This window comes from Caretta caretta, chromosome 2 (assembly GCF_965140235.1).
Source record: "Caretta caretta isolate rCarCar2 chromosome 2, rCarCar1.hap1, whole genome shotgun sequence".
NCBI lineage: Eukaryota > Metazoa > Chordata > Testudines > Cheloniidae > Caretta > Caretta caretta.
In genome coordinates, this window is record NC_134207.1 from 128035952 (window position 1) to 128052742 (window position 16791).

A 16791-nucleotide genomic window follows, 5' to 3' on the forward strand; every position below is an offset into this window, starting at 1 on the left:
CAAATTCTAATTAAATTTACAACATTATAATAAAGTGGGTTTTGTTTTGTTTTTCCAGACCCTATTACTATCACTGGACAGACCTACTGAGAAACAAGTTTCCTGCAGAAAGGAATTAATTAGACCAGAGGTTTTTAACCTTTTTTCATTTGTTGACCTCTAAAAATGTTAAATGCAGGTGTAGACCGCATTGGAAATCTTAGACATAGTCTGCGGACTCCCAAGAGTCTGCAGACCACATGTTGAAAAACATTGGATTAGACCCTTGCCTCTTCTCATCTCTAATTTTTCTGTTTCTCCGGTTGGCATTCTTCAATTCTTTATTAAAAGGAATTCTCAAATCAAACAAAAGCTCCTTTCATCCAGATTTGTGCCCACAGACACAAATTAAAATGCAGGTACTCCTTTCCAAGTGGCAGAGCTTTCAAGATATGAAGGAAGAGGCTGTGACGGGGTGTACCAACCACGTCCTGGACCAATGGAGCCAGACCAATAGCTGTGGGCCCAGGAGGCTATGCCCTCTTGGCCTTGTGACGCATGCTCCAGGTGGAAGGGACAGATAAAAAGAGGCAGCCTAGCTCAGTCTGGGCTGGATGATGAAGAGGAAGGATGTGTGCTGCAGGCTCCTGCAGAGGCACCTGTGCCTCTCCAAGCAGTGGGACCTGTGGACCGGACTACGCTGTGGATGACCCAGAGACTGAATGGGATGCCAAGCCTCTGCCAGCCGGGGAGATGCCCAAGATTCACCTTACAGTAGGAAGTGACTCGGGGAATGTAGTAGAAGCCAGTTCCCAAACCCTTAATGGTGAATTTCCCAGCTTCACAGGGCCCATGGTTGGAAACCCGCGGAGGGGTTCTACTGTTTGTTTGCTCTTCCTCACCCATGGGCTACAGACAGACTGTTTGTTCTGCCCTGCCCAGAGGGTCAGAACCCCCCAGTTGCTGATGCCTGCCCCAGCCAGGAGGTTCAGTGGCAATAGCCTGTTTTTTTGATCTGTGCCTAGGGGCTGAGGACTGATAGCTTGCTCGGCCCCACTGCGGACCTTGAGTCCTCCTTGTTGCAACTACCTAATCACACAGGGAGTCCTGACGACTGTGTGACAGGATGTACCAACCCTACACTGTGCCAACAGGAGCAGCAATATTCAACATGGGGGGAGGGGGGAGACAGAAGCCACCATTTTATACTTTGAACAGCCCCATATTAAAAATTAAAAATATAAATAAAACTATATGTTTTGCAAACCTGTTTTACCTGAATCTTTTTTGTAAAATAATCCAGGAAAAAGCTCATATTAATGTATCATCCACTCAAGTATTTTCGTATAACCTTATTGTATATCAGACTTCTGTCTATATCTCTTTTTTATCAATGTTTCTTAACAAGGTACTACTCAACTAATTTACCTCTTTCCTTTTATAGGGCATAAGCCTCTTCCTTGAACCAGTTAGAATCTGAACCAATAGAAATCACCACTAATATTTTTTAAAAAGCACCAGAAATGTGGTAGATGTTTCACAGGAGAAAGGAAAAACATTCTTTATTAAAAGATTTGTAATCTAAGGGCATGATTATGAAAAAAATTGACACAAGTTTACTTAACTCATTCCATTAAAACACACATTGTCTATTGTGACGTTTTAAACTCATTTTTGTGTGTGGGTATACCACAGCTGAAAGCTCAAATTGAGTTGGTATATACAGTGTGCACAACAGAAGCCATTCTCTGGCAAAACTTATGAAGACCACCAAAGAAAGGAACTTCTTAATGCATCAGAGTCTGAATGTACCTGAATCAATATGCCTTCAGCTGAAGGACATCACAGGGAAAAAATGAATGAGTGGTAATGAGAAATAGATATTATTTTTCTAAACTGAAGTGTAAACATTGTAAAAAGCCATTAAGTAGCATAATGGGAAGGATTATACTCTTCTGAAAAAGCGCTGGAAATCAGTTTCTTTAGCTACTGAAATTAACTTTTATTTATTCAAGTGTAAGAGTGGAAGTAACAGATTACATACGGTGATGATAATAGTACTGCAGATCCAGATGAACTAAGTCTGACTTGATCTAATTAAACAGAGAACTGGAACCACAGAAATGTAGGGCTAGAAGGACCTCAAGAGGTCTAGTCCAACCCCCAGTGCTGAAGCAGGATGGAATGTACTTAGACCATCCCTGACATGTGTTTGTCTGACCTATTCTTTAAAAAGTCCAATGATTGTGATTCCACAACTGCCCTTGAAAGCTTGTTCTAGAGATTAACTATTCTTAGAGTTTGAAAGTTTTTCCTAATTTCATGATCACATTTACCCAAACTGCCTTTAACCTTCAGATTCACAACCAATTCCTCCCTATTAGTCAGCATGGCTGTTCCTCAGGTTACTTCCTCCTTGTTCAGAAACAAAAGGTTTTCCTTAATACATTCCGATAACTTACTGGATATTTTGTGTTTTATTGTATTACTTTTCCAACAGATATCTGGATAGTTAAAGTCTCCCATTACTACCAGGACTTGTGATTTTACGACCATGTCTTGTATTTTGGATATTTTGGTTATTTGTTCTAGAAATTCCTCATCTACCTCCTCCTCCTCCTGATTTGGTGATCTATAGTAAACCCCTACCATGGCATCATCCCTGGAGTTATTTTTATACATGTTATTTTCACCCAGAAACTTGTAACTGGTCTACCTCTCACCTCCTTCTTGACCTTAGAACAAAATATATCTATATCTATCTATATTCTTGATGTCTAATGCAACACCTCCTTCCTTTTTGCCTTGCCTGTCCTTCCTAAACAAGCTATATCCATCTCTACCAATATCCCAATCATGAGCTTTATCTCACCAAGTCTCTGTGATGCCAACTATGTTATAATTTATTTTACGGACTAAAACAATTTATTCCCCATGCTCCTTGTACTTGTGAATAGACATCTAAAATGTTGAGCAGGTTCCCCACTGTTATACCTATGACACTATTGTAATTGTCTATTCCCCACTCACACGCATGCACACACACACACACAAACACACACCATTTAGCCTTCTGTTAAGGTCATCTTTCTTTATACCTGCCTGTGGGCTTTTGTCATATACCCCCTTTGAACCTAGTTTAAAGCCCTTCTCAGTAGGTTGGTGAGTTGGTACATGAAGATACCTTTCCCCTTCTTGGTTAGGTAGATCCCATCTCTTGTGAATAGGTCTCCTTCCAGGTACAGCTCCCATGGTCAAGAAAGCCAAAGTCTTCCCATCAACACCATCTGTATAGCCATGCATTCATCTCCAGGATTTTCCTGTCCCTGCTTGGGCCCTTGACCTCACCCTGGAGAATGGAAAAGAACATAACTTGTGCCTCCAACTTCTTCACCCTTTTTTCCAAAGTCCTGTAATCACTGTTCATTTTCTCGGGGTCATTTGCAGCAGTATCACTAGCACCCATATGCATAAGCCACATGGGATAGTGATCACAGGGACAGATGAGCCTTGGCAACCTTTCTGTAATGTCTTGGATGCAATCTCCAGGCAGACAGCACACCTCCTAGGACATTATGTCAGGTTGGCAGATCTCTGTCCCCCTCAGAAAGGCATCCCTAACTACCATCCACTCTACATCCCTTCCTCTTGGGTGTGATGGCTGTCACCCTCCCTTGGGAAAAGTTGGCTTCTCCTCCTCAGCGGTTGGGGTCTGCTCCTTTTGTCCTGTTGCCTATACAGTATACTGGTTCTTGACCTCAATGGACAGGGGACCTGGGTCAGAGTTGGAGCACTGTCTGCTGCCTAAAGTGGCTAGCAGCCTGTTTCCTCCTCACAGAGCAGCCAGTTCTCCTTCCTCCTCTGGTGCCTCTGTAGTTATCTAGCATCCTCCGCCTTAAAATGTCTCCATGTGCATATTGCCAATTCAGTCATACTGATGTGAAAAGTGTACTTAGGAGCCGTACTTAGGAACTTTTGTCATTATGTAAGGCAGCTGAGTCACGTAACAGAGGGAAAAATTACTAGTGTACTCCGTTACAGCACAAAACACAGTATGGAATTCTACTTGTTTTTAGCCCTCATGAAAGGTGCTAGATTGAGCACTTTAGACACTGAAATTCTCAATTTATATGTCGGGGCAGTGCAAACTCCTTCACAATGTCCTGCCCATGTATTTCAGTCACCCAGAGGGGCTACTTTTGGAACTGAGTGGAGGAATTCAGTCTTAATGCCATGGTATCCTTGTTCTCCCTGATGAGAATCCCAACAATCACATGAAGTATTTACTTCAGTGGTGGTTTCTGAGGTGTGAAACCTGTCCATTAGGGAATGGACTATAAAACCACCAAATTAACTTTACTCAAATTATTAGCCAAATGGTGACTACGTGCATTCAGTATTAACCTGGGCTCTCATCCTACTAATGGGGCTGAATGTGAGGGCAGAGGTCCATAGAGGTGAATTCCTCAGTAGGATTGTTGCCCGGAGGTGGATTTGAATTGGCAGACTTCAGAAGAAAACTAAGCTGTATGTCCCATTTCCAGTCCGCTAAGCCAAATAAAAACACCAAAACTTTCAGAAGGATGTATACTTAGTGTAAGTTATTATCAATAATCTTTTTGGAGAAAGTTGATAACTGTTAATTAAATATGATATTATATTTATTACTTTTCTGGAACAGTTTAATTACTCTTTCAGACCAGATCCTCATAAAGACAATCTAGTTATTTTCCATTTCTGGGGGGAGGGAAAAGACAATACAGTCCCCAATTTGTTCATAACTTTCCTTTGACAAATTTAACTTTTCATTCCGACATTGAGGCATTCTTATTTTGTAGGGATTAGACCTTTAAAATCAATAGTAGTCTAAAATTAGCATATTTAATCTTCAAGTTGTGCAGTACCCATGTAAGGCAGAAAATTCAGAATAACAGTCATACTGTTCTTACAGCCCAGCTTCTCTTGGTGAAATGATCTAAACAGCATATATTATTGACATTTCACATTAGATGATACCAATCACAAAAGGATACATAATATGCTTAGCATTCTCTGAAGAGGACGGAGGGTAGATATTGTGTGTGTGTGTGTGTGTGAAGAAAATGTAATCACATCTGAATTTTCATTGCCTAACAAATTACCTGTGCTACATCTTATATCTCTATTCAATTAAACAAATAGTCTGTTGGTCTAGCATTATTTAACCATGATTAAATCCATTTAAAATTAAATTACTTTTTTCCCCCATGAAAGATTCTTCTAGGAAGTGCAGCATTTTTTCAGCTTTCTACTTTTATTTAGTCCTCATTTGTGCAAAAGAGCCAAGTCTGATTGTAACCTTGACCAAATTAGTAAGTGAGGACCATTCAGAAGAAAAAGTTTAATCTTGAGGGGTGAAAGATTTATATTAAGATGCTGTCAGCATGTAATGTAATAGAAAGAAAAGTAATTCCATGGTGCTGGAAATGAATAACATGCTTTACATCTTTTGCAAAATGTGCTACATATTTCTGAAGCTGGATATTCACAAACTAATGGAGTTGTGCCAGTTTTTTGTCTACAGTTAGAATTTCAGTCCCACTTTGAGTGCATTGGGACATCAAGTTAAGAGCTTTTATGACGTGATCTTTTGGTTTCAGGTTAGACACCACACATTTATCTTTTGCTTAGTATTCTAGTGGATTCAACTGTATGACCTCTGGTATAAAATGACATTAGTAGCACTACAGTTATCAATATGACTCTCTAAGGGAAGGTAACCCTTTTTTTTGAAAAGTAATCAAAAGTCTGGATGCTTCTTTGTAGCTGATCCAGAATCTGCAAATTATTGTGTCCGTCCGTCCGTCCCCCCCCCCCCCGCTCAGTTGCTAACTATCCCAGTTTGGCCAGGAGACCAATGGGTTTGAAACACTCATCCCAGCTACTTCTAGTCTTGTCCACAGTCCTATGCAGTTGGAAGAGGCAGTGAGGTTTTCCTCTGAAGCATCTCCTCCTACTCATCTCTTTTCCTTCCTTATAGTGCCCATCTTTAAAAAAGGGATGAAGGAGAACCCGGGGAACTACAGCCTCACCTCAGTACTTGGAAAAATCATGGAGCAGGTCCTCAAGGAAACCATTTTGAAGCACTTGGAGGAGAGGAAGGTGATCAGGAACAGTCAACATGGATTCACCAAGGACAAGTAATTCCTGACCAACCTGACTGCCTTCTATGATGAGATAACTGGCATTGTGGATATGGGGGAAGCAGTGGACATGATACATCTTGACTTTAGCAAAGCTTTTGATACGGTCTCCCACAGTATTCTTGCCAGCAAGTTAAAAAAGTATGAATTGGATGAATGGACTATAAAGTGGATTGAAAATTAGCTAGATTGTCAGGCTCAACAGGTAGTGATCAACGGCTTGATGTCTAGTTGGCAGCCAGTATCAAGCAGAGTACCCCAGGGGTTGGTCCTGGGGCTAGTTTAATTCAACACCTTTATTAATGATCTGGATGATGGGATGGATTGCACGCTCAGCAAGTTCACAGATGACACTAAGATGGGGGGAGAGGTAGATATGTTGGAAGGTAGGGAGCGGGTCCAGAGTGACCTAGATAAATTGAGGACTGGGCCAAAACAAATCTGATGAGGTTCAACAAGGACCTGGGGTTTACAGTGGATGAGAAGCTGGATGAGTCAGCAGTGTGCCCTTGTTGCCAAGAAGGCTAACGGCATATTAAGCTGCATTAGTAGGAGAATTGACAGCAGATCGAGGGAAGTGATTATTCCCCTCTATTTGGCACTGGTAGAACACATCTGGAGTATTCTGTCCAGTTTTGGGCCCCCCACTACAGAAAGGATGTGGACAAATTGGGAGAGTCCAACAGAGGGCAACAAAAATGATCAGGGGGCTGGGGCACACGATTTACGAGCAGAGGCTGAGGGAACTGGGCTTGTTTAGTCTGCAGAAGAAAAGAGTGATAGCAGCCTTCAACTACCTGAAGGGCGGTTCCAAAGAGGATGTTGCTCAGCTGTTCTCAGTGGTGGCAGATGACAGAACAAGAAGCAAGGTCTCAAGTTGCAGTGGGGGAGGTCTAGGTTGGCTGTTAGGAAACACTATTTCACTATGAGGGTGGTGAAGTACTGCAATGGGTTACCTAGGGAGGTGGTGGAATCTCCATCCTTAGAGGTTTTTAAGGCCCATCTTGACAAAGCCTTGGCTGGGATGATTTAGTTGGTCTTAGTCCTGCTTTGAGCAGGGGGTTGGACTAGATGACCTCCTGAGGTCTCTTCCAACCCTAATTTTCAATGATTCTATGATTTGTGCTGAACTCCCTGCTGGGTACCAAACAGGATTGGAAAACACCAACTTCCCATGGATGGCAGATTAAATGCCAAAATCACTGCTGGGGTGTTCTCAGAGAACTAAGCACAGGGCCAGAAGACTGAAGATGTAACAGGTCCTCCAAGATGTCCTGGATACCAGCGAGTTTTGGATGCACTCCCTGGGCTAACAATCATATAGACAACTGCTTCCAGTTGGCCGAATAGAATCATAGAATATCAGGGTTGGAAGGGACCTCAGGAGGTCATCTAGTCCAACCCCCTGCTCAAAGCAGGACCAATCCCCAATTTTTGCCCCAGATCCCTAAATGACTCCCTCAAGGATTGAACTCACAACCCTGGGTTTAGCAGGCCAATGCTCAAACCACTGAGCTATCCCTCCCCAGGTTCCCCTGGTGAAGGGAGCCCTACTATTGAGCAAGATCTGTTGATCAAACATTGTTCCTCCTCTTCCTCCTTATCTAACCATCCAGCATCCACACTGTGAGATGCAGGGAGCTCAGTGCTTGATGAAAAATCTAACTGTGATGCTGATTCAGGAGATTGCAGTGAAGAGAAAGGGATATGGGAGGCCAAACCAGTAACACAAAGAGCTTGGAGAACCAGTATTGTCTAGGCCACACTGAAAAAATGAGAATGAGCCTGGCCTGGTACAATTTTGGCTTGAGAAAGATCTTTGAGATTATCAGAATTGAAGGAAAATCAAACAGGAGTGCCAATTCCCAGGTCAGGTAAAAAGCATTGGTCAAGGACCCCAGACTGAGAACCACTCAGGAATGAAACAGCTGGCATTTTCTGTTATTTCTCATGATGAACAGGTCATTTGTCAGTATGCCCCAAACAGCAAAAATGGACCACTTAATGCTAAACTTCAGAAACCACTATGATTCAGGGGAAAATTTCTGCTAAGGTGATCTCCCAGGTGCTTCTGGATCCCAGGTAAGTGATTGACCACAGTGGCTTGATGCAATACTAAACAGCACGTTGGAGTGTGCCCCCTGCTGTCTGTTCACGTAATGCACCATGGTGGCAATGTCAATAAGGATTTGCACTGCTGAAACCCTGATGTAATCCTGAAGTGCCTGACAGGCACTGCAGATGTCATGAAGCTCCAGCACACTGATATGCAGAGAAACTTCCTGTTCTGACCACAGGCCTTGAAATTTCAGCAATCCCAGATGCACTCCTCAATCTGTAAAGGAGGTATCCCAGTGACAATAGGCCTGGCAATAGTGGGGACTGACCAAAGGGAATACCTTGCAGACACTGCCCTGAACCATCCAACACCATAAGCCATCCTAGGATTGGCAGAGGAAATCGGACCAGTCTGTCCAAGGGATGACAATTTGGATGATAGACTGACCTCAGCCACATGTGAAGAGGGCATAAGCACAGATAGCATATTGGACTTTATGCATGCGTGCAACCATATGGCCGAGCAATCTCAAGCATACTCGGATTGTAGTTGAACGTTGAGACTTCATCTCCAGACATAGGTGGTGAATTACCTGGAATCACTCCATCAGTAGAAATGCTCATGAAGTAGTGGAGTCTAGCTGGGCAACAATGAACCTGGACCTAATAATGACTTTCTGCAGTTTAGGATGAGACCTAGATGATTAAGTAGGCATAGTGTGAAGTGGACATGACAAAAGACTTCTTCTCTGGACTTTCAGTAACCAATCATCCATATACAGGAAAAATATGAACTCTCCTCTTCCTGAAGTATGCTATTACCACAATCATACACTTGTTAAAAACCAGGGAAGCCGAAGATAGGCCAGAAGGCAGCTCATTGTACTGGTAGTGCTGGCCAGACATGACAAACCTGAGGAACCTCCTGTGACTTGGAAGGATTGCTATGTAGAAATAAGAGTCCTGAAAGACCAGGGCAGCAGACCAGTCATTGTAATTTAAGGCACAGATGATAGTTGTCAGTGTGACCATCCAGAATCTCACATATCTAGCATATTTGTTAAGACTGAGGTAGTCAAGGACAGTTCTCATACCTCCCTTGGGCTTGGGAACCAGGAAATACCAAAAGTAGAACTCCTGTCCCCAGTGCTGCAGAGAGAATTTTTCTGCAGCCCCAAGAGTCTGTAGAGAATGAACCTGCTCAAAGAGCAATGTCTTGTGAGGGGGGGGTCCCTGAAGAGAGACGGGTAAAGGTAGGGGACGAGAGATAGAGAGGAAAAGTATGGCATAACCCCATCAAAATGGGAGCTTGCTGGAGCTGGCTTGTTAAACCTAAAAATAGAGGACCTTCTCCTCTGGGATCTGTGGCCCTTATGGGAAGGAAGGATTACCCCAAATATGTGGGGATGGTATTGCTGCTGTTGCTACTCACCGCTGTAGTGGAGTCTCTTCACAACTGTGGTGTATAGTCCCAAAATATGTAAAGTAGCTCAGGAGTATTTATAAGAGTGTAGGGTTTCTTAAGTTTTTTTCTGAAAACAAAACCCAGACATCAGACCGTAAGTCCTCAATGGTCTGTTGCACAACAAGTGCGATGCCTGAATTCTGCAGCCCTGGGGCCCACCTCATGGTCACAGCTGATGCCACAATTCTGGACCTAGGATTTGCCTCATCTAGAGCTGACTGCAATGAGGTCTTGGCCAGCACACAGACTTCCACAATGAATTCTATATATTCTTCTCTGGAAGGTTCTGGCAACATGTCCGTGAACTTAGGCATGGCTGCCCAATTCACAAAGTGATACCTAGAAAGCGATGTCTGCTGGTTCACGATGCACATTTGCAGAGAAGTGGAGTTATAAATCTCTCTCTCAATTATGTCCACCCTTTTGGACTCTTTGTCCTCAGGGGTGGACCTGTACTTTCCCTGCCATCCCCCACTTGACAAAGGGAAGATTTTTTTCCAATAACTCAGGAAGGTGCTGAAGGGTTTTATGTCCATGCTGGTGATTCTACGTCATTTTTCTTCATCTTTTTCTCTTCTTCTCAACTTCTGAGAGGATGATAGCCTACAAATCTCCAGGAGCCTTCTGGTACCTTGAAGCCTGTCAACCCTCATGGCCTCAGCTTATTGGGAGAATTGTCTCTAACAAAATTCTCATCATATCAGTTGTGATGGCCCTGGCTGAAGCAAGCCTTAGCCATCTGTTTCTTGGTGGTATTTTTGGATCAGGTTGAGAAAAGTTCTAGTTTGGATTCTCTACCTTAAGCTAGGGTGCCAAAAAGCTCTGCATAGAGATGGATGTGCTTTAAAGTGGCAGGATACTGTATTTTGTTTGGTTACACATTTATAGAAAACAAGGTTTAAACTGTTTTTCATAAGAGCAGATGTTCACCTGATGTAAATTGTCATAGCTCCATTAATTTCAATGGAACTATGGCAATTTAGACCATGTGAGTATCTGCCCCATAATTTATTGATCTGCTGTGGAGTACACAAATGGGTGGGTGGGTCTGTGTGTCTGAGAGATTGAGATAGGCAGAGGAAGAAGAGATGGATGGGAGGTAAGGGAGGGGAGGATTGCATGATGGGGTGTATAAAGAGGTAGTTCTTTGCTAAGTAGGATGGACTAAAACTCATATTTTGATGTATCAATACCTTAAAGGTTCAGTGTGGATAAAATTCTCCCTTCTAAAGGTTTCTTACTATATCCAAGCAATTTTGTTCACCCCCTAGTTAATTGATATTTGCCAGGAAGTTAAATTGATCACTAAGATTATACTAGACCCCTTGAATAATGATCAAATTCTGAGCTGAACAAAGAACAATTTTAATAAAATTAAACTTTTAATAGAAGATTGATAATGATCAAATCATATTTAGACTGTTTTTCTTCAATAACAAGGCAAACAAATCAGAAATATGCAATCTGTAAGATTACTTGATGGATGTAGCACTAAATTGTAAACAGGTAAATTATATTGGGTTTTCTTGAATGTATCTAATTTGGTGTGTTTCTGCGTCTCATAAAGATTTTATTACCCACAAATGCAATTTTTGTGCAGCATCAAGAAGGAGTACATACATTTGCAGAGTCTCAAAAAAGAAGATAACCCGCCCTGTCAGCAGAAGACAAATTTGTTCAGGCTCATTTATAATGGCAGCTTGATCACTGCTTCCCCTAGTGCCAAGTAATGTCATAGTGTGATAACATAAAGACATTACTTGCTGTCCTCTTGCAGTGATAGCCTACTAGCTGAAATGATAACAGGCTACCTACAGGTATATCCTAATTCAGAGAACATTATCTGTGGTCCCATAGCAAAGATTCTAGTCAGACCAAGGACTGAGAGTCCTCACAATTTTATCTCACTGTGTTGAATTGTATCTAACTGACTGTGGTCCTAAGCAGATGAAGAGAAAGGAAATGGTAGTGAGGCATGGCATGCCAGCCATATAAAGCACACACACTGGTAATGTAAGGTATAATGATGGACTCCTGCTTTGGGATATTTTTTTCAGTTCATCCAGATTCAACCTACTGTATTTACAAATAATGCTGCAAGGACAGGGAGATAGAAGACTATAGTTCCATGCAGAGACGAATTAACACTCGAGCCCTTGGGGCCTGTGCCCAGGGGCCCCAGCCAATTTGGGGGCCCCAGGAGTGCTGGAAGCTGTGTAGAAGTGAGGAGTGCCACCAGCGCTGGAACCATGACCCTGCCTGCACCTCCTCTTTCCTGCAAGGCCCCATCCCCCGCTCCTCCTATTCCCCCAGGCCATGCCCCCTAGCCAGGCCGGAAGCTGGAGCCATGTCCAAGTAAGAGACACCCAGAGAGCCAGGCCGCTGTGAGGAGCCCTGGCCCCTCCACCTGTCCTGAGCAGGGGACCCAAGAGCAGCCCCTGGCCCATACTCCCACCCCCCAGGGTGCACCGCCCAGGGTAGGTGAAGGTTTTGGGGATTCCCCACAGTGGCCCAGGCTCCCTGGGCAGCTCTTAGGGACCTCGGGGGGAGAGGAGCAGGGGGCAGGGCATCGTGGTGAGAGGGGGGCTAAGGTCCACCTCAGCCCTCCCCACACTGGAAAGAGGCTGGCACCGCTAGCAGGGGCTGTGCTTCACAGGGGGGAGCTGATCACCTTATCAGCTCCCTGGCCATGAAGAGCAGGCTCTGCCAATGCCACTGCTGCTCTGCGCCTGCCCAAGGCTACACTCATGTAAAATGTGGGCAGGGCCATTGCCCTGTTCTGGGCCCCCTACCCTCCGGAGGTGTGGGGGGGGGGAGGGGCAAATGTTCTTTGTGTCCATGGCCCCAATAAATCTTAATCTGCCTCGGGTTCCATGAAGTCTTTTCACAGAGAAGGGAACCAGGATAGCCTGTAAGTAGTTGCAAAGTAGCTATTTATTTCTTGTAGGAAAGTTTTTGGCAAGGCCTGTAACGATGGCACATTGGCTTGTTATCATTTTGAGTCCTAATTGCTATTAGTAATGGAGCTTATATATATTTCCTGGAATGTTACTTGATATATATTATTGTAATCATTGTTCTGATTCTTTGTCTCATTATTATCAAGCCCTTAGAGACATTCTTGGCCCTATGCCCCTAGATTTGACTTCCCTTAAATGAAGCCACAAATGCTTCTTTCTTTGCATAGTGTAGAGCAAGAGTCTGATTTTCCAGGTCAAGGATGCTTTACATCATTTTCTTTTAGATAATAGCCATTTTAGTTCTCATTTATATTTAGCAAAAAGAAGTTTAAATGGCAAAAAAGTGGCCAAGGATTCCAGTGAATAGAAAAATCTACCTTTCAACAGAAAAAAAAATAGAATATTGTTCTTTAAGTCCAGGATTGATCTACTGGCAATATAGAGTATGTACCAGGGATTAAATGAGTTGTAGGATCATAGATAGCACATATCTATTATGTGACATTTTTAAAAGGGGCTTAACCCTATGCTTTGTATCTGTCATTTTGTGCTCAACATTAACTGTAGGTGAAATTCTCTGAAAGTGAAATTCACCCTTTTGCAGAGGGCCAGCATGAGACTTATGTCCCACTGAAATCCCATTTAAGTCCACAAAACAGGCAATACTGGGATTTAAATGGCATATAAAGCAGTTGCTGGGCCTCTCCACAGAGGTGAATTTCACCCTGGATGCATACATAAAAGCATTTTGATATCTACCTGATTTGCAAGTCTAAATACTATCATTTGTGCCCACAGTGAATTGTGATGTAAAACGGCAGGGGCAAAAGTAGTAGCCAATATTAACATTGTGGGTATCTACTCTATTCCCCTATTAGGAAACTGTTGTTCCATTCAATGTATTTTCATTTCCTTTTTATACCATTTATTATGATTTTTTTTCCTTAGTCCTGTAAAAACTTGGAAAATCTGCAGTATACTGTGGAAAAAGATAGAGAGACACTTATAAAATATCCTTCAGTTACGGAGTTATCAGACTTACAGAGTTATCAACAGTTTATTTTCTAGTGTTTTGTCCAGTGTAGCTTTAAATGCAGGGGCACATTCAGCACCTTGTGGGCTTCTTGAATTCTCTGCTTGCTTTGTTTACCTTCCACATATGACAGTTAATTACATTTATTACCAATGAGAGTTGCCCTTCGGTTCCTGCCTCAGAACATAGTACTGGATTCTGTGCCTTCTCTGCCCAACTACTCAATTAAATGTATTTATTATTGTTATTTGTTCTTTTGCATTTATTGGTTGCCTTTCTCAAATATTTGTCAATATCATGAGATGAACTATCAATGCAATGCAGATGATAAGAAGATTTGTTTCTCTGTCCCTAAACTAACACTTTGGTTGTAGTCTATAGGCATATGTGTCAGAGATCTAATCTTGGCTGTCAGACAACTTTTTAAAAAGCCTCAATTCCAGTAGCACTGAACAGCTGCTCTCTGGCCTTGAATATTTTCTTGGTTCTTCCTTCCTACTTGATATTCCTTTTAATAGCTGCCAAATGTTCAGGCTTTGGCATTTGAGAGTTGTTGAAGTTTGCTTGTTTGTTTGTATTTTAATTTGTCCAGACCTACTTTTTTTCTTTGATAAGTAATAAGTATCTGAACTATGTAGTCAGATTTTTTTTTTATTTAAGGTTTCATTTAGTTGAATCTTGCCATTTCTCTGGCTGTGCAGAGTTCAATCTTTAAATTGTCATTCAAGATGTGGTAGGTTAGGACAAGGTTAATCTATTATAGTTAGCCAACTTGCCTGAAAATGTTCTTCAAATAAGCTTTGGTTAGATCAGAATGCAGGTGATAGGACCAGAGTGAAGACATGAGAACGGCCACATTGGTTATATATGTGCACGTCTGGGAGAGGGGGTGGAGGCACAGAATGGGAAATTGTAGTACAAGTTCATCGGCAAAGTCTCTGGTCAACAATTATGACAAGACTGAGGGGACAACGGAGGAGGCAAAACATAAAGTCGTAGATATTCAGTTGGTATGAATTGTCAGAGCTCCAAAAAAACTTAAATGGAGCTATGACAATTTACACCAGCTGAAGATCTGCCTGGAGATAGCTTAACATTTAGATGCATGCGGATGATACTTCTCTCACTTACACTTGTGTAATAGTGGTGTAATGAAGTGGAGTATCAGTCCCCTGGTCTGCATTAAAGGAAAAAAATAATCTTGGGGTGAAATCACAGTACTGGGAACTAGGAGATCTGGAACTAGGGGAGAGAGAAACATCAGTCAATTTTATTCAAAACAATATATAAATGTATTAAAATGCAGCCTCAACATAAGAAAGTAACAAGATGACTTCAGTGGATAGGTTCTTGGTACATTATACTGGGCTAGACAGGTATCTATTAATAAAAGAGGTAGGTGCTATCCAGCTTAGTAAAACAAAGGTGATCTGGTTTATTAAGCTGTTCTATGCACATCCTTGTTAAATGGCCCCTTTTTCAATCTACATGCAAAGGGTGTCCAAGACATACAATAAACTAATCTAGGTTAGATGAGAACATAATGGTACATATCTTGACCCACTCTAATGCCTCTTTGTGCTGGTCTAGCAACACAAGGAAACCTTAAACTGCCCTAAATGGGCTGGCACACAGCCAACATAATTAGATTTATGCCATCTCCTCCTTTCTGCCCTGAGTCAGCGAGTGCATAAGAAAGTACTGCCCTCCCTGGCCTGAATAATTGCTCGTGGAGAAACTGTTACCCTTAGACGCACTAGCAAGTATGTCTATACTGCTACTGAAAATGTGATTTCAGGTTGTCATACCAGGCTAGCTTTAATCCAACTAGCATGCCTAAAAATAGCAGTGAAGCTATGGCAGCATGGGCTTCAGCACTGGCTAGCAACGTGAGTACATACCCAGGGTGTCCCGAGTGTTTGTACAGCCTGCACTGAAGCCCATGCTGCCACAGCTTCACTGCTGTTTTAGCCAGGCTAGCTAGATTAAAGCTAGCTCAGGTACACCATTCCTAAATTGCAATCATACCTCTCATTACCATGTAGGAGCAGCCATGAACCAGTTCTAAGTTTTTTCTATAGGATGAACTGACATCAGGCAGCCCTCAGGACCAGGGAATGTGGAAAAGTGACATAAAGCCACCCCGCACCTTCCACCTCAGATAAATCATGCACTGCTCTGGCGCTCCTTAGGATTAAGCCCACAGTGTGGCAACACTCCAAATATAGTATTCCCTCTCTACAAAGCTTTCAATTGTGAGGCTGACCTGAATATCAGGCTACTGCACTCTTGCTTCCAACTTCACTCTTAAATCCATTGATAATAAATGCAGGCTTCTTTGCACACCAAGACCTCAGAAAACAGTTGTAGGGTGAAGAAGGGTAGCCTCCCATGGTTCAGATTGGCCTCAGGAACCGTTTACAGGTTCTACTCATCAGAAACATTAATTCTCTTTGAAACAAGGGTTTTCAGGGAGACTAAAACCAAAACTACAAAATATCTCTTGGCACCCAATTTATTTATAAAGTTACTTCTGTATTTAATCATCTGTACTTAAGAAGAAGAAGAAAAGTTAGTTTGCTCCTTCGAGGGGAAAAAGTTTTTAATGCTTCTTATGAAATGTGAATGCATTAGGAAGGAAAGTCACACTAGCATATTGACTAATAAAACACTTTTGTATTAGGCTACTTATGGAAGACATCAGCTCAGCTGCCAGAAGTATATTTGGGCATTCGTGAACAATAATCACCACTGACTTCTAATTTTTAGATACAATAGGTTTGGGTTGGATATTTTCCCTGTTTTCATGAACTTGGTTTGTAAGTAAAAAAACATGCCTCTTATAAAACCTCCATCCCTAAAAGATAAAGCACTAGAGTAACTTATGAAGCAGGGATTTGGGCTGCATTAACATTGTTATGTTGCTTAGGAAACGTCTCCTTTTGTCAACCATGTTTCACTAAATCTATGTTTGTTTGTCTGCCTCAGCCAAGCATTGAAGAATGATAGTGAGAAAAGGTTTAAAAGGCTTCACATTTTTATAGGGACATACACTCTGGTTATTCCTTTTAGTTAAGCTATTTTCAGTTAACCTATTCTTGCTGGAATATTAGG

At 42.2% G+C, this 16791-nt stretch overlaps 1 long non-coding RNA gene across 1 annotated transcript in view; it reads right to left on the reverse strand.

The window, feature by feature from the left end:
• The window catches only part of LOC142071095 (uncharacterized), a 54562-nt gene that overhangs the window by 23512 nt on the left and 14259 nt on the right, over positions 1–16791 (reverse strand). The window contains exon 2 of the long non-coding RNA XR_012667063.1: positions 3164–3328. This is a non-coding gene — a long non-coding RNA (uncharacterized LOC142071095). The remainder of the gene's footprint in view (positions 1–3163; positions 3329–16791) is intronic.